The following is an 18,246-nucleotide window of genomic DNA, read 5'->3' on the forward strand; positions in this document are numbered from 1 at the left end:
GGGCGGGATCTTGCTCTGAGGTCACCACTCCCTTTTTTTTCCATTTAACACCAGGATTTTCTTCAATCTGTTTATCTCCTTGAACACAGGACTTGACTCCAACCCATTTCCTGGCGTCCCCTTTCTCCTTAAACTGTGCATTTTGCATTTTTCCTTGCTCAGTTTGCTTGTTTTCATTATAGATCTGCATATGAGTGAATACTAATAACCACATGACAGAGTCTATACCAGACTGTTTTGAAATTTCCTCTGCTAGCTCAATTAACCAAAACTCTTCAATTTAGCCTCAGACAGATTTTTCTAGACATGGAGAAACAACCACATATTTTAGCCAAAATATCACAAGAATGGTCTCTATGCCACATGCTACAATACTAATATTCTTCTCTGAGACTCTTGAACCAGGCTCCCACAGTTCATATCATCCTTAGCATCACTGTCTTCCACGCTCCTACTAGGATGACCCATTAAGCCCCACTTAAAGCACTCAACGGCTTTTCTAATTCAAAGTTCCAAAGTTCAGATTCATCCAAACAAAACCATTGTCAGGCCTGTTGCAACAATATCCCAGGTCCTGGTACCAACTTCTGTCTTGGTTAGGAATTTTATTGCTATGAAGATACACCACAACCATGGCAACTCTCATAAAGGAAAACATTTAATTGGAGAGTTCAGAGGTTTAGTTCATTATTGTCATGGTGGGAAGCAAGGTTGCATGCAAGCAGATGGTGGTGCTGGAGAGGTAGCTGAGAGTTCTACATCTGGACAGGCAGGCAGCAAGATGAGACTGAGACACTGGGTGTTGCTTGAGGATCTGAGACCTCAAAACCCACCCTTAGGGATACACTTCCTCCAAAAAGACCACACCTCCAATAAAATCACACCCTATGAGTCTATGGGTGTCATTTTCATTCAAATCACCACACACACACACACACACACAAAAAGAGAGAGAGAGAGAGAGAGAGAGAGAGAGAGAGAGAGAGAGAGAGAGAGAGAGGCACACACACACCTCACACTGCACAGGCAACAAAGAAGAACCTTTCGAGCTCAATGTCTTTTGATTTCTTGAGTGTAAGCACCAACCACAGGCTTCCTGAAAGGGTCTAGAAGGCCCAAGGTTGGCAGACATGGCTCTAGCAGGTCTTGCCCCCCCCATTCCCTCTTCCTTCCTAAACTGTTAGATTACAGTCCTAAATTTAGCCACTTCCTTCTCCTGAGGCTCACCACCAACGACCAGCTATCAAAGTATTGTAGCCCAGCAATCAAAAGCCCCCTTTGGTTCATGTAATTAACATGGCCAATTAAAGGTAAACAACTCATCCTAACATGGAGTTTCCCCCTTTCCCTTTATGAACTGCCATTTGCCTATGGGCCAATATCTGTCTCCTCTCTGTCCAGAGGTGGTCCTTTGTCCCTCCAGGACAAATATCCCTTACTCCTCCCTTTTTCCTTTTCCTGTCTTTTTTTGGTCCCTGTCTCCTGTCTTTGTCTGTTATTCCCTGCCCTTTGTCCCACTGGGACAAATACATCTCCTGTGCTGAGAACGTGGTCTCAGGGTGTTCCGCACCGACTCCAGCCCTTCACATGCTATCAACAAGGGTTCCCTTCATGTCTGCTTCGCTGGACTCTGCCGGCAGTAGCTGCAGGTGCAGGGCATTTGCTTCCATGCAGCATCTGGAAGGGTTCACATCAACGATTCAGGCAGATGCAGGGCTTCTGAGGGTGTACCAAGGTGCTCTGCCCTGGAGCCTCCGTTCCTTCTGTGTGAGCAAGGAGGAAACCAGAGTGCATCAGTCAGAATCTGACAAGAAGATCCCGGCCACCAACTCTGTAACAAAATAGACGAGGTGTCAGCAGTGACAAGAATGGAGACATAGCTCCATGCTGGTGCCTACAGCAGCCTATAGGGTTCTTCTCAGAGACCAGTTCACTCAGGTGAACCCAGGTCCTTGCCTTTGTCACAGAAAAGGGTTCCAGGACAAGTCAATGTGAAACAGACATGGCATTTACTCAAAGGTGGTTTTTAAATGGATTTTGAAGCAGGGGTTAATAGAGAGGAACTCAGGAGGAAAGATGAAGCTGATTGCATGAGCTGGGGGCATCGCAAAGGCAGCCCTGCCGTGCTGTCTTTCACTATCTACCTATATGATGAATTATGAGGCTTTGTCCTCGAAAGTTTGCTTAAGAAATCCAGATGAGATCCCAGAGTGGTTCCTGAGGGGCATCCAGCAGGACCACAATTGATAAGTCTCCTCTCCATCACCGTGAACAAAGTTAATGTCTGGGATTTCCCAAGGACGTCTGGGAGAGGAAAAGACACTTCCCCAGGTCTTAGGCAATCAGGCCTCATGCCTGTTTGCTGCTGAGCTACAGTACAATGTCAGAAAGAGATACTGTTTCTATGTTGGCTCCTGGTGCCAGTGTTAATTGTGTTGGTTAGAGGCTTCAACTAGACTCTAGATGGAGGGGCTCCTTCCCCTTCCTATGACTGCTCATAGTCTTCCCTGCCTTCTTTCCTGCCTCAGAAGAACTTGAAGAGACCCTTCTCCACAGAAGATACTCAAGTGGCCAAGAAAACATGAAAATATGCATCACACCACCAATCACTGGGGAAATGAGAAGAAAACCCACAGAAAACAGGAAACCCAAAGACATCAAGTATTGGCAAGGATGTGAAGTTTGAACTCCTGGGCACAGATGTAGTTATCAAAAGGCAGACATTATCCAAGTGCCCACCAGCAGGGGAGTAGATCTGCACAGCCTTGGCGGAATATTACTCAGAACTTAAAGAGGGGAATTCTGACACATGCTATCACATGTATGACTTTTGAGGACGTTATACTAAGGGCAATGAAACGATTCAGTTACAAAGGGGTGACTACTGCGTTTTTCTGTTTGTAAGGGGATTTTTGTTGCTGTTCATTCTTTTTTGAACACCCCTCACCCATCCCCTCCCCTGGTAGTGACTGAACCAAGAACCTCATTCTTGCAAGGTGTGTGAGCTCCACAGACCTAGATCTCACTAAGAAGAGGCAAAAGCTCAAGATGTGCTTAAGATCCTGGCAGAAATTAATGAAATAAATATAAGGAATCAATGAAGCAAAGAGTTGGTTCTTTAAAAAGACAAGATGGGCAAACCCTCGGACAATTAACCAGAAGAAAGGCGGGAAAGCCCCAAATGTACAAAGTCAGAGAAGAGAAAGGAGGGGTCACATGACAGAGGAGATCAGAAAACCATAAGGAGGTGTTTTAAGATTTAAAGTGGAAGATCTGACTGAAGCGTCTGACTTTCCAAAGTAGTGGTCCTCAAACTTCCTAACTCTGTGACCCTTTAAGTGGAAGACCACTTCCTCTTGTGGTGGTACTCAGTCATAGAATTATTACATTGCTACTTCATAACTGCAACTGTGCTACTACTATGAATCATAATTAAAATATCTGATATGCAGAAGGTCTTATATGCAATCCCCATGAAAGGGTTGTTCGAACCCCAAAGGGGTTATGACTCATAGTTAAGGACCACTGTTCTAGATGATTATGACTGTGGCAGCTTGAAAGAAAGCAGCCCCCACAGGCCCAAAGTCTCACTTAAAACATCGGGGCAACCAACTTTTGCTAAGGCCTAGAGTATCTGACAGACCATTTTCAGAGGCAGGAAAATTCAAAAGACTATTCTACCCTTCCTTGGCAAGGTTTGGCAGTTGTTTTTGCTTGGATCCTGCTTGTCCAGTTTGGACAGAGTGCATACTGTCAATAGTCAAGGCAGGGACAGTTCTTAGCCCAGTGGCCAGTTTTGCTGAGAAGAAAACAATCTCCAAGTTGAGTGTTTTTGGTGCCAAACATTCTCTTGGAAATAGATTGGTGCTGCCAGGAGCAATCATGTCTCATGTCAACAGAATTCTGAATTATTTAAATGCCATGTTCAGAAGTTTCTTGAAATGGTTGAAGATTACCTATCTATGTGGAGTACAATCTCTAGACAACCTGACCAGCCTAAATATAACTGTGATAAACATGGATGGCTATTGATTTGTAATTCTTAATACCTATATAACTTAAAGACTAAGGTTTTATGTTATAAAATTAAACAATCTTTAAGCAGATGTGCAACAGATGAGGACAATGGCTTCAAATTTTAAACAATATATATATATATATATATATATATATATATATATGTATCTGTAGTAGGACTGAGGCCACTCATTTGTTCCTGGCTGCGCAGACCTGAAATAATCACTTAGAAACTATATTATTTGCAATACTGTTTGGCCAATAGCTTAAGCATATTTCTGGCTTACTCTTATATCTTAAATTAACCCATTTCAGTCAGGTGGTGGTGGCGCATGCCTTTAATCACAGCACTCAGAAGGCAGAGGCAGGCGGATCTTTGTGAGTTTTAAGCCAGCCTGCTCTACAAGAGCTAGCTCCAGGACAGGCTCCAAAAAGCTACAGAGAAACCCTGTCTTGAAAAACCAAAAAAAAAAATTTAACCCATTTCTATTATTTTATATTTTATCATGAGGCTCATGGCCTACTGGCAAGGTTCCAACTGGCCGCTTGTGTCTTTTTCCTCTGGCAGCCACATGGTGTCTCTCTGACTCCTCCTTCTTTCTCCTAACATTCAGTTTAGTTTTTCTCACCTATCTCTATTCTGCCATGTGCAGGTCAAAGACAGCTTCTTTACTCATTAACCAATAAAAGCAGCACAAATACAGAAGAACTTTCCACACCAAGTATCTTGATTAGAGGCATAAATTTATAAAGCAATATGATAAATAAATAGAAATGTATACTAAAATTGCATCAATATACAAAATATCTTAAGCAGAGGTAGAAACATGCACCCATACAATGACAAAATTACTTTGTATAGGTGCACAAATATTGTAAACAGACTAGAACCTGTATCAATATAACTAATAGTTTACAAGTAGATACGCTAATCTACATATTATCCCATTCCATCCATTCCCCCATTTTTTTTTTCAAAAGAGATCCCTGAGCCTACTCCATTTCCACCTCCAACCCTATATAACTTATAACCAACTCCGAACAGATGATAACTGTCCCTAACCCTGAAGACCATTTCCATTGTGAAAGGGCATGCCGTTTTCTAGAATTACTTCCAGTTGTCATGGGGGTGATGTAATTCCTATGGAATCCTATAAAAACTAAAATGATGGTTGAGTCTCAAACTGTCTACTACAATTGTAGATAGTCTCTAAGTAGTTCAAAGGGTTTTTCTGAAGTTGTTATTTGAAGTTCTGACCAGAATGCTGAATTCCCACAACAAGCTACACCCACAGAACACAGGCAATAGATAATCCCACACTAGAATTCCCCCCTCCAAAAAAAGGGAAACACACACACAATACCACCACCACCAGCAACCAAACCAAAACTAACAGAAACTAACAACTACTGGTCATTAACATCTGTTAATATCAATGGTCTCAATTCACCTATAAAAAGACACAGGCTAACAGAATGGATACAAAATAGGATCCATCCTGCTGCTGCATACGAGAAACATTACTCAACTTCAAAGACAGACATTACCTCAGAGTAAAGGGTTGGGAAAATATTTTCAATCATCCATTAAGGTGAAGTCTCAATTCTGAATATCTATGCCCTAAATTCAAGGGCACCCTCATTTGTAAAAGAAATATTACTAAAACAAATCACACATTAAACCTCAACACTAACAGTGGGATGCTGTGGGACAATGGAAGGGAGTATAGGTAGGGTGGCCAGAAGTGGAGAATTCTGGAAAGAGGAAAGACTCGATCTGCAGTCATAACCCAGAAGTAGAGGAAGCAAGATGAGAATGCCTCACTGATAAAAAGGTATCAAGCCATTTGACTGACACAGACAAGAATTATGGGTTAATGTAGGATGTTAATAAGAAGAGTTAATAAGAAGCCTGAGCTAATAGACCAAGCAGTTTGTGATTAATGTAGATCTCTGTGTGTTCCTTTGGGACTGAATGGTTGCAGGATCTGGTGAGACAGAAACCTCTGTCAACAAATGGTGCCAATGGAGGGCTGGAGAGATGGCTCTGTGGTTAAGAGCATTGCGTGCTCTTCCAAAGGACCGGAGCAATCACACGGTGACTCACAACCATCTGTAATGAGGTCTGGTGTCCTCTTCTAGACTGCAGGCATATATGCAAACAGAATATTGTATCCATAATGAATAAATAAATGGTTTTTTTTTAAAAAAAAATGGTACCAACGTGGACAGCTAAATCCACTTAAAACCTGAGAGAGTTTGGGAAGTAATTCTAGACCCAAAAGAACACAGTTAAACACAACTTCTTGGTAGCAGCATTTTCTTGGGTGGACTCTATTTGCTAGAGGCAAGCTTGTCTCATTTAAGAGAGGCTTCCTGACTCAGCTTTAGCTGCAAAAATTTTGTAAACCTTTTAAGAGGCCCCCACCACAAAACATTTAAATGGTGTTTATGAATAGCCAACAGCATGCTTCTTGGTAGCAGCATGGACCTTGGAACTCCATAAAGTTGTGGCAATAAACATGGTCCTGGTCAGTACCTCTGACACGAAGCTAGACTCTCAGAAATCTAAGGAACAGGGTGGATCCACTTGTCAAAGCTGTGGCTTTAATCCTAGCCATATCACTTAGCAAATTAAAGACTCCTGTGGTCAGAAAAAGAAATACACAGTAAAGATAGATTCAGACAAATAAAACCTCTAAATGGTGTAGACTGTGTTTAAAAAATATATGTAGGCTTGGGAAAGAAAAGAAAAAGGATAAAGTTCTTAAAATAAGAAAGAAAGTAGTTAATTCCAGCACTTGGGGGGCAGAGGCAGGTGGATCTCTGTGAGTTCAAGAACAGCCTGGTCTACAGAATGAGTGCCAGGAACAGCTAAAGGTACGCAGAGAAACCTAGTCTCAAAGAGAAAAAGAAAAAGAAAAAGAAAAGAAATAGAGTTTAAAGAAAGCCATGTAAAGGTGGAAAATACACAGAGAGTCTGGATACTGTATTTTATTGTATTGTCTTTGAATTGTTTGAATGCTGAGGAAGGAGCAACAGCTGCTAAAAGACATTTGATTATAAATGCTGCTGGTTTAATCCAACATATATATTTTGAAAATGCCTTGACTTTAAGATATAAGTCAAAAGATAGGTTACTTTGGAGAAGAGGTTTTGCTTTTGTTTTAACAGGAAACAAGAGGCTGTGGATTCATTCTGGGCTAAGAAAAATCAGATTTGATCAAGGAAGATCCCCTGAGAAATCTCTGATAAAAGCAGATCGCTTAGATGTCTGAGTTCTACATCCAGAACAGTTTCAAGACTGCTGGCTGAGATGATCAAGCTTCACAGGATACTCCAGTCAGGACTTGATCATAATTCTAAATTTTTTAGGTCCCCATAAGATCATCAGCACCCCCAATCAGCAGGAAGTAGCCTGGAAAATTATGTCTGCATTCCCCCAAAATGAATTATGGATATTTTCCTTTGTTTAGAGTGTTGGTAATAAGTTGTTATGGATAATGGTCAGGGAGAAAGCTAAAGAAAGGAGATTAGATTCAGAGTTCTTGTTTTAGAAATAAAAAGGGGTAGAGTGCTGTGGGACAATAATCTTGTATCCTGTAAAGATTCATCAGTTGTATTGTTTTAATAAAATACTGGTTGGCCAGTAGCCAGGCAGAAAGTATAGGCAGGGCGACCATGCAGGAAGTAGAGGTAGGCTGATGAGAACAGGAGAATTCTGGGAAGAGGAAAGAGTCAGTCTGCAGTTGTCACAGAGGAAGCCAGACACAGAGGAAGCAAGATAAGAGCACACCTACAAACACCTAATGTTTGACAAAGAAGCTAAAATTATACAATGGAAAAAAGAAATCATCTTCAACAAATGATGCTGGTTTAGCTGGATGTTGGCATGTAGAAGAACACAAATACATTCCTATCTATTATCTATCCCCATGCACAAAACTCAGGCCCAAATGGATCAAAGACCTCAACATAAATCCAGCCACACTGAACCTCATAGAGGAGAAAGTAGAAAGCAGCCTTGAGCACATTAGCACAAGAGACTATTTCCTGAATATATCACCAGTAACACAGATGCTGAGATTGACAATTAACCAATGGGACCTCCTGAAACTGAGAAGCTTCTGTAAGGCAAAGGACACAGTCAACAAGACAAATCAGCAGCATATAGACTGGAAAAAGATCTTCACCAACCCTACATCTGACAGAGGGCTGATCTCCAAAATATATAAAGAATTCAAGAAAATAGACATCAAAATACCAAATAATCCTACTAAAAATGGAGTACAACAGAGGAATTCCTCAACAGAAGAATTTCAAATGGCTGAAAGGCACTTAAATTGCTCGGCATCCCTAGCCATCAGGGAAATGCAAATCAAAATAACTCTGAGATACCATCTTAAACCTGTCAAAATGGCTAAGATCAAGAGCAGTGTTCATGTTGGAGGGGATGTGGAGTAAGGGGAGCACTCCTTGAGTGCCAGTGGGAGTACAAACTTATACAGCCACTTTGGAAATCAGTAAGGCAGTTTCTCAGAAAATTGGCAATCAATTTACCTCAAAACCCAGAAATAGGGGCTGGAGAGATGGCTCAGTAACTGATGGAAGCAGATGCAGAAATCCACAGCTAAGCACTAGGATAAACTCCTGGAGTTCAGTCATAGAGAGGGAAGAGTGATAATATGAACAAAGGGGTCAAGTCCATGATGGAGACACCCACAGAAACAGCTGACCTGAGCTAGTGGGAGCTCCCTGACTCTGGACTGAGATCTGGGTAACCTACATTAGACCAAACTAGGCACTCTGAATGTGGATGACATTAATGTGGCTTAGGCAGTTTGTGTGGCAACTGGTCATGGAACCAACATTTATCCTTAGTGCATGAACTGACTTTTTGGAGTCCATTCCCTATGGAGGGATACCTTGTTCAGCCTAGATACAGGGAGAAGAGCTGGTCCTGCCTCAACTGATGTGTCAGACTTTGTTGATTCCCCATGGGAGGCCTCACCGTCTCTGAGGAATAGATGGGTTGTGGGGTAGGGAGAAAGTGGGGCATGGGAAGAGGGGAGAGAAAGAAAACTGGGATTGGTATGTAAAATAAAAAAGATTGTTTAAAATTTTAAATTAAAAGCAAGCAACAAACAAATAAAAGGAAATCATCAACCTTAGCTGGATGTAGGAATTTATGCCTTTAATTCCAGTGCTCAGGAAGCAGAGGTAGGTAGATCTCTGAGTTCAAGGTCAGCCAGGTCTACAGAGTAAGTTCCAAAGGAGACAGACCTACACAGAGAATACTCTATTGAAAAACTAAATAGAAACAAATAACTACCAGGCATGGTGGCACATGTCTTTAATCTCAGCACTCAGGAGGCAGAGACAGGCAGGTTTCTATGAGTTTGAGGCCAGTCTAGTCTACATTGTGACTCACAAGTCAGTCAAAGCTTCATAGGAAGACCCTACCTCAAAATAAATAAATAAAAATAAAGAATGAGAAAATCCAGCTAGAAAGAAGGTATGGAACTAAAAAGGGAGCTCCCAACATAACTACAACTGGTAAAGGAGGGCCAGTGAGAGGGCTCAGAAGGTAAGGTTGCTTCCTGCACAAACGTGGTGATGTGTAGAACCTGTGAACCTGTGTAAGGGTGGAAGGGTTCCACAGAACTGTCCTCTGACCTCCACATACAAGCTGCAGCATCTCCACCCAGCACATACAGGTACAACAGTAACCAATTAACAATTTTTCAAAATTATAAAAAATTATTAAGACATTTTTAAAGATTTATTTTTATTTATGCACATGTGTGTGTGTGCCTGTGTGGGTTGATGTGCACCACATTTACTCAGCACCCAGAGGGAACTGGAGCTACAGGCTGTTATGGTTTAAGTAAAATGCTGCAGGTTCCCCAAGGGGTGCAGTGGCAGAAAAGCCCAGTCCAGCATGGTGGAAGTCCATTCACTGCCTCTGCAAGCTGTGCATATTCCAGTTCCAGCGGGTCTATGTTGAGCCATTAAGTAGTTTGTAACACGCTGCTTACAAACCCCATTTAAGTGCTTGATAGATGAATCACATCAGAGTTTGTGCTAGCAGCATGGCCCAGGAAGACACATTTCAAAATGGCATGGCTTTTTTTCTGCTATCGCTGAATCAGGAAGACCTCTCTTAAAGGGACTGTGGCATGTGGTTCTGGCTTTAGAGTCAAGGATATGAAAAGGGGGTTATGGGCGCTCCCTCTGTGGCTAAGGAAAGCTGCTGAGGCCAGGCATGTGTCAGTGGTGTCTCTGTACAGAGATCCAGAGAGGCCACTGAGTGAAGCTGTGAAGGTGAAACCTGGATCACCTCGGAGACCCCAAGATGTTGGAGATGCCAGGGTTGTGGGATACCTGCTGAGGAGAGCTGCTAACAGGGAGGGGAACCAGTCCACAAGAGAAGTGTGTTGCTGTCAACAAAGCCGAAAAGATTCAGAAGCAAAGCAGCCACGCACATGTTACAGTGGCCATGAAGGTTTGGTCAGGATCCTCCTCCCCCTTTGCTGAGCAGTGAGCCTTCCAGCACCCTCCTCCCACCTGTCCTCATGGTCTAGCTTCTGCTCTTACCTTGAGTTTCCTGGGAAGCTGGAGGAAAGTTTGTAGTCATGTAACACTAGCCACTGTGACACAAGTCTCCTGTCACAGACTTGTCCAGAGAGGTACATGTCCTGTGCTTGGACCGTCAGTTGGTTATCTGTGTGTGAAACAACGTGCAAATCAGGTTTTGAAAATAATGATCTCACATTTCCTAAACTGAAATGTAAACAACTTGATTTTTATTTCTTGTAGCCCAGGCTGGCCTCGAACTCACAGAGATCCGCCTGCCTCTGCCTCCCGAGTGCTGGAATTAAAGATTGCGCCACCACGACCCGGCTGGGTGGGTTTATTCTTAGAACTGCACGCTGCAGCCATGCTCGGGGGTGCACACAGGACTCAGTCCCCAGACACTCTTTTCCTTCATGTCCTAACAGCAGTGGCTCCGTCCGTTCCTGCTGTTGCTCTGCACACATCTTGGAATTAGCAAGGTCTTTACAAGCTTGAGTAATGATAAGTCATTGTTCTTTTTCTTTTTGTTTTTGTTTTTGTTTTTTTTTTTTTTTTTTGNTTTTTTTTTTTTTTTTTTGCTTAAAAAAAAGAGAAAACGAAAACGAAATTAAATAGTTCTGTTTGGAATGATTGCTGTTGCTGTTGGCCTCATGGGGCGGGGTGGGGGGGCAGAGGGGGGACAGCTGCTGTCTTTGTCTCTTCCTGGAAGCCTGCCTCCACGAAATAGCGTCTTGCATGTAAGGAAGACTACTTTTACACCGTGCAGATCTTCGTGGTTTTCATGTTCAGCAGCAGCGTTTGGATGACAATGTTCTGTGGTCTCTCCCCTCCCCCTGTATTCGACAGGCCTCCCTCAGACAGACAGACAGACAGACAGACACACACACACACACACACACCAGCCCGTAGCAGCAACAGTGGCCTCATCACTCTGCTTTCTATGGCAGAAACCCTGGGTTTTGTTTTGTTTGCTTGTTTCTGAAGTGGTATCATGCTCAAAGCTGCGCTGTGGCTGTGCAGGAGGCCTGGGCCTGGGATACAGTGGGGCCCTTTCTCTTTCCACCAAACAAGTGTGGACCTCTCTATATCTGCACCCTTTCCGACTTTTGCATTTGATTTTAAAGTCAGTGTACTGCAGGGAGGCGGGAGGCTGGATGCAAAATAGAGACTATATTAAACTCTACTGGAAATTAAGATGTAATAAAATGGTTTGACATAGAAAAAGGAGAGAAAGATGCCATTTCTCAGAGTGATGTTACTTTGTTGTATTTAGCCAGTTGTTTACTGGGAGGCAATCAGGTGTGGGTTGGGGTTACCGTAAACAAAAGTTCTAAGAAGTTCCTTGTGGTCTTCTGGGCAAAGGAAGGTTTTTTTTTTTCTTTCCAAATTACAGGGTTTGGATGGGTACCTAGTGACCTAAAATATGCTTTCTATTTTTGTGTACGACAGGGTCTTGCTATGCATCCAAGGCTAGTCTTGGACTCCTCTGCATCATCCTCTTAAGGGCTGAGATTATTAGTGTGAACCACCACACACCCACTCCACCTCCTGTGGTCTTTGGTTTAGAATTCTGTAGACACTGGTGTTTTGTCTTGAGTTTTTCTATGAGCTGAGACTCTGTGTCCTGTATGCCTGTGTTCACTAAAGCCAGGAACCTGAACACCATTGTCGTTCATGCTTCTCAAAGCTTGTTACAGCTCCGAGGGATGGCATTCGCTGTATGTTCCACTCTTCCCAGGTTTCCACTTTAATAAAGGATTAGGGATGGCACTTCGTCCACTGTTGACGAAAAACCATTAAGAGTTCATCGATATGGTGCTGAGACTGTGATTTTAAGGAGAAAAAATAGGTGACAAACTCTCATATGTGGATTGAAAGTAGCTTCACCTAAGAGCACAGCCAATTTGATGCCTCGGATTCAATTTTATATTTATACTTGAGTTTATCGGCACTTGCTTGCTAGATAGAGAAGCAGTGGGCTTATGGATGGGACATGTAGCTTCATTTCCCTAGATCTTACATAGGCTTTCTTACCTTGAAGCACCGTATAAGCATAACATAGAAATGAAACGCTGCCCTTTTCCTAAGCACACGCAGTGAAGGTGAATGCCACACCTCCCAAGGGTTTTTGAATCAGGCTATTTGTCCTTCTTATCAGGGAAGCTGTTACATCATACCCATGGCTAAGATCCCACAGATAATGGTTTTAGAGACCTTCAGGGAATTCTGATGTCTTCTTATAGTATTTTTTTGGGGGGGGGGGATCAGGGGGACTCCACTCCCTCTATCTGCAAATCCAGTCTCTCTCTGGATCCTGGGTCTGTGGTTTCCCTGAGAATTCAGTAGGCTCTCAGAAGTCTCTCAGAGCTAGGACTCCATTTCTTTTTTTTTTCCATTTTTTTTCATTTATTTATTTATTTATTAAAGATTTCTGTCTCTTCCCCACCGCCGCCTCCCCTTTCCCTCCCCCTCCCCAATCAAGTCCCCCTCCCTCTCCGGCCCAAAGAGCAATCAGGGTTCCCTGCCCTGTGGGAAGTCCAAGGACCACTTACCTCCATCCAGGTCTAGTAAGGTGAGCATCCAAACTGCCTAGGCTCCCACAAAACCAATAGGTGCAGTGGGATCAAAAACCCATTGCCATTGTTCTTGAGGTCTCAGTAGTCCTCATTGTCTGCTATGTTCAGCTAGAACGGTTTTAACCCAGGCTTTTTCAGACCCAGGCCAGCTGGCCTTGGTGAGTTCCCGATAGAACATCCCCATTGTCTCAGTGTGTGGGTGCACCCCTCGCGGTCCTGAGTGATAGGACCCCATTTCTTCAGTATCCCCCACACTCACCATCTCTCCATGCAGTGGTCAGCCTCCTCTCACTAACTCCACAGCCTCGCGACCCATCATGTTGTCTATGGCTAACATAGGCTAACATAGGTGCCATGCAGACTTTCCTTCCACGTTCCTGAAACTGATGACAATTTTACCAACGCATCTTCATGCCTACTATGGCAACAGCGTTCAATATCTGTAATGAGGCAGTAACAATGACCTTCTCTGTTGCCTGCCGTTTGGGGTAACATTGCATGGTCCTGGGGTTTGGCTCAGTGGGTAGAGCGCATGCACAGCATGTCCACAGTCCTGGGCGCAACCTCTCACATAAAAACCTGGGGCCTGGTGGAATATGCCTCGCATTTTAACACTCGTGAGAGAGAGAGGCAGGAGGCTCTGGAGTTCAAAGGTCGCCCGGGCTATATAGCAATCTGCTCCCCAACTCAGACAATACCTGCTATGTAACGATAGGGAATAACATTCACATTTTATGCTAGTAAATCTATAAGAGAGGTGAAAATAAGAATAGGCCATGAGGCGATTCATAGGCACGGGGCAGCCAAGGGGCCTCCTGAACATCTAAGTCTAGGGACTGAGCTGGAGGAAGGGGTTGGGGAGTGTGGCTGTATCCTCCTGATTGGCTGGATGGAGTAAGAAGAAGTGAGGGTGGGCTGGGAGCCTGAAAAGCCCCCACACACACACACACCAGGTCCCTACCAGGTGGCCTCAGAGTCACCCTCAGTGTGACTAGAGGAAACTCCCTTGTTCATGCTGCACAATTTCGCATTGCTTCCCTGGTCATTCCTTCACTCAAAGTCCCTTCCCCTCATCCCCTAGCTCCTGTCATTTCTTGGCTGTGGTCCAGCTGCAGCCTCCCTAGAGCCCCTTCCTCAGGGCCACTGACATAGACATCCCGCCTGTTATTGAAGGGTCCTGCACCTTCATCTGGGTTAGGCTCTTCCTCGCCTGGAGAGTTGGTTCGAACAGTGCCCATAAACCTGGTGTCACTGCACACTTGGGATAGGCAGACGGAGGATTTCAAAGTCAAGGCGAGCCTGGATTAGATAGCAAGTTCTAGACCAGCCTGGACTACACAAGAGAAAGATGAATGAACAAATCAACAAACAAGCAAGCCTGCCTGTATGCATTTGGTAGGGCTAGGGCACGCCCCAAAGTCTGTGAGTTGCAAGACAAGAGTACTTAATAGTACTTCTGCGATGAAGTCAATTCATTGGCCGGCCAATCTATCTATTCCATCAAGAGGGAAAGTGCGAGCAGCCTGCTTCTGTGTGCCTCCCAGTACTCCTCAAGCCAGTGTCTTGCCTTGAATGTGTATGTTGGGTCTCATCCAACATGCTGGTTAAAGTTCTGGTTTATAGGAAGCACACAGGATACGGGAAAATTAGATGATTCATAAGGAAGTAACTTGATAAGTTAGAATGAGAACATTGTACAAACATAGTCTTGACTCTGAAAGGTCGATGTCATAAAAATAAAAACACGCACGTGATCGCCGAGGTCTAACAGAAAGTAACTGTGTGCAATGCACACACCTAGCTGGTCGCCTAATTCAACAAACAAAAGCAGGAGTTGCCAACCGTGACTCAAGCTTGGATATTCCCAGAGCTAGTGAAGCTGAGGCAGGTGGATTTTGAGTTCAAGGCCTCCTTGGGCTATGTATTAAGACCTTGTGAAAGAGAAAGGGAAGGGGGAGGGAGGGGAGGGAGAAGGAAAGGTGAAAACCAGCTGGAGAGAAGGCTCAGCAGTTAAATCACTTACTGCCCCTGCAGAGGGCGCGGGTTCAGTTCCCAGCACCCACCTCACACGTCTCCCTGCTGCCCACCACTCCCTCTCCCTAGGATCTCATGCTCTTTCCTGGCCTCAGCAGGTTCTGCACACAGGTGGCACACACACACACACACACACACACACACACACACACACACACTCAAGCATGCACTTAAGTAAAAATTAATCCTAAAATAAATAAAGAAGAAAGATTTAAAAAAAAAAAACAAGAAAAAGATTTGAGGTAGAGAAGGAGAAATAAGCCTACCTTTGGGGCAAATCTGAACTGGGTATCGGATGGCACAGAAGAGCTACTATTAATTCTGTGAGGTGGAACAATTAAAATTGTATCACACTCACGAATGAAGATGGAGGTGCACACTGGTCTATTAGGAGCAAAATGTCAAGCTTCCAGACTTTACTTTGCAATTGTTTGGCCAAGAAAAAAAAATGAAACAAGTATGAAAAATGTTGGGCATTGAATCTTGGAGGTTAAAATATGAAAACCCCTGGTGCCATTCTTCCGCATTGTTTGAAACTTTTCAAAGAATGGCTGAGGAGCCGCGTCTCCTTTGCTTATCTTTGGGCTAAGAATTTATTTCGCTCTCCTTCCCTTCTCTTTTCCTCCTCCTCCTTCTGGGTCTCAAGTATCACAGGTTGTGTAGCTGATGATCTTGAATTCTGATCCTCCTGCCTCAACCTCCCAAGTACTGGGATTAGGGTTGTGAACCAGCACACCTGTTTTTTTTTTTTTTTTTTTTTTTTGGTTTTTTTTTTTTGGTGGTGGTTGTGGTGGTGGTGGTGGTGGTGTGTGTGTGTGTGTGTGTGTGTGTGTGTGTGTGTGTGGTTCTGGTGATGGAACCTAGAGCTTTTCAGACAAGCATTTTGTTAAATGAGCTGCACCTCAGCCCCATCCTTTTCTTTCTTTCTTTCTTTCTTTCTTTCTCTCTCTCTCTCTCTCTCTCTCTCTCTCTCTCTCTCTCTCTTTCTTTCTTTCTTTACTTTTGTAGTCTAGGGATGGAACCCAGGCCCTCACATAGGCCAGCCAAATGCCCTAACACTGAGCTACACCCAGTTGGTCTTACTGCTTTCTTACTTCCTGTCTCAGCCCCACAGCCTGAGAGTCCTTGGGAGGCCTGGTGTCTCCCTCCTGATACTGAGCTGGGGCCAAGGATTGTTTGCCCCTGAGTCTCTTTGTCTTACTACAGTTCCGGACACACACAAGCAAATACCACTGCTCTTTCATGCCGGGCACCAAGAACGTCTTTAGCTTCATTCACTCCCCAGAGACTTGCTGGGGTGGCCATTAGTGTCCCATTGTACAGATGGGGATACTGCACCCTGCCCTAGTGAGACCTTTAGGAAGGGCAGAGCTGAGCTTGCACTGGGTCGGGTGGGCCCGAAAGCCTGGCTACTGTATCCAAACTGCATCTCTGCAGTTACTCCTTGATGCTTGGGCGAGATGGGTACCAAAACTCATCTGTAAGTGAGAAGCTGAACCCACAGGGAGCACTCAGTCTCTGGAACTGAGCAAGTTAGAGTAAAGCTGTTTTTGTCTTTTCACCCAGCGTGTGGACATTCAGCCACTTGCTTGTTAAATGGTTCCTTGGCAAGGGATGGAGACTCACACCCAAGAGACAGCCAGCTGGGCCAAGCCACCTTCTTCACTTCCTGTCTTCAGCTACCCCATCATAAAGTGAGTCACCACGGTGATAGATGTCAGTCTTACTCCCTGGGCTGGTTGCCGTGACTACACGGGTTAGTCGTGGAGAGCCCTTAAGTTTTGTGGTATTGGGGTTTCTGCATGCTAGGTGAGCGCTGTGCAGCTGAACTGAGCTGGCCTCCAGCACCGTGGGAAACCTCATTAGAAAGTGCCTGGCTCATGGTAAGTTAGTAACTCCTCCCCAGTTTTATAGAGCGAGCACCGTGCAGCACTCCAGAGCCAGGCTTGGCTCCGCAGGTCCTCTTCCCTGCCTCCAGATTCTCCTCCGGAGCACACCCTCTAGTCGGGGGACTCCAGGTTTCCATTTCCCACATCCTCTCCTTTAAAAATGCAAGAGCTGTTTTCCCATAGTGCTCCCTGGTTTCCCCCCACCCTCCCTTTTCTTCTCTCCCTTTTTCCCTCTGCTCTCTCTCCTCTCACCTTTTTTTCTCCTATTTTCTGCCCTTAACATAACATAACAAAAAGGAGGCTAGGCCTCTGGATTTTTTTTTTTTTTTTTTTTGGTGTTTATTTAGCCAGACTGACCTGGAAGTAACTATGTAGCCCAGGCTAGCTTTGAACTTCAGGCAATCCTCCCATGGCCCCTTCAAGTTGGGATTCCAAGTATGAGCTACCATACCTGACCTGGGCCTCCATTTTTATCAAGCCTTGTTAAGTCTCTCCAGCTGTAAAATGAGGCTTCCTAGCTTCTTATCTGGCCAGGTAAGGGCAGGTCATTTGGGCCCCATTGGACATTGACCCTTGCCAGGGAAGCTGTACCCAACTCTGTAAGTATCCAGCTGCCCCACACCCACCCGGGGGCAGCAGGAGAGAACAGAGGTCCCGTCGTGTGGCAGCTGCAGCCTCTCCGCCTAGCCAAGTCTGGACCAGAGGCTGGCTATGATCCAGCTGGCTCCATAGCTTGGGACAGTTTTCTAGACAAACTGGTTTTTCCCCTGGCTGGCATCCCAAAAAAAAAGAGTAGCGCAATTCGCTTCTGGCCCCAGACAGAGAAAGCTCTAGAAGCTGACTGTTCTAGACTCCCAGGAGTGTACCCCCTGTCTTAGGGGAGCCTGCTGTGAAAGTAGGAAGTAGGTTATGTGCGGTACCCCAAGTCTTACTGCTAGGTCTTGCCTGGCCTCTGCAAGGAAGCTTCTAGAAGATCAGAGCCCTATTAGCCAGATTCACCTTGTGCTGTGGCGGGAGGCGGGACTTCTCCAAGGCTCTGCGCTGGGGTCCAGGGAGAGCCAATAGGCCCAGGCTCCGATAATAAATTCGTGGTTGTGCTGTCCTGGATGCCAGAAGAAAGCAGAGCTGGCAAAGAGTCGGGGTGGGGGGGGGGG

General features: G+C 44.7%; 1 long non-coding RNA gene across 1 annotated transcript; it reads right to left on the bottom strand.

Annotated features, from left to right (window-relative positions):
* Nucleotides 1-637: 637 nt before the first annotated feature.
* Nucleotides 638-11,128, bottom strand: LOC126502596 (uncharacterized). The gene is made up of 3 exons (XR_007591988.1): nt 10,859-11,128; nt 10,615-10,741; nt 638-1,763 (listed from the first exon to the last, which is right to left on the bottom strand). It is a non-coding gene; the product is annotated as an uncharacterized lncRNA (long non-coding RNA).
* Nucleotides 11,129-18,246: the final 7,118 nt, after the last annotated feature.

This window comes from Alexandromys fortis, unplaced genomic scaffold, assembly GCF_014885135.2.
Source record: "Alexandromys fortis isolate MF-2015 unplaced genomic scaffold, M_Fortis_MF-2015_v1.1 scaffold_1, whole genome shotgun sequence".
NCBI classification, from domain to species: Eukaryota; Metazoa; Chordata; class Mammalia; order Rodentia; family Cricetidae; genus Alexandromys; species Alexandromys fortis.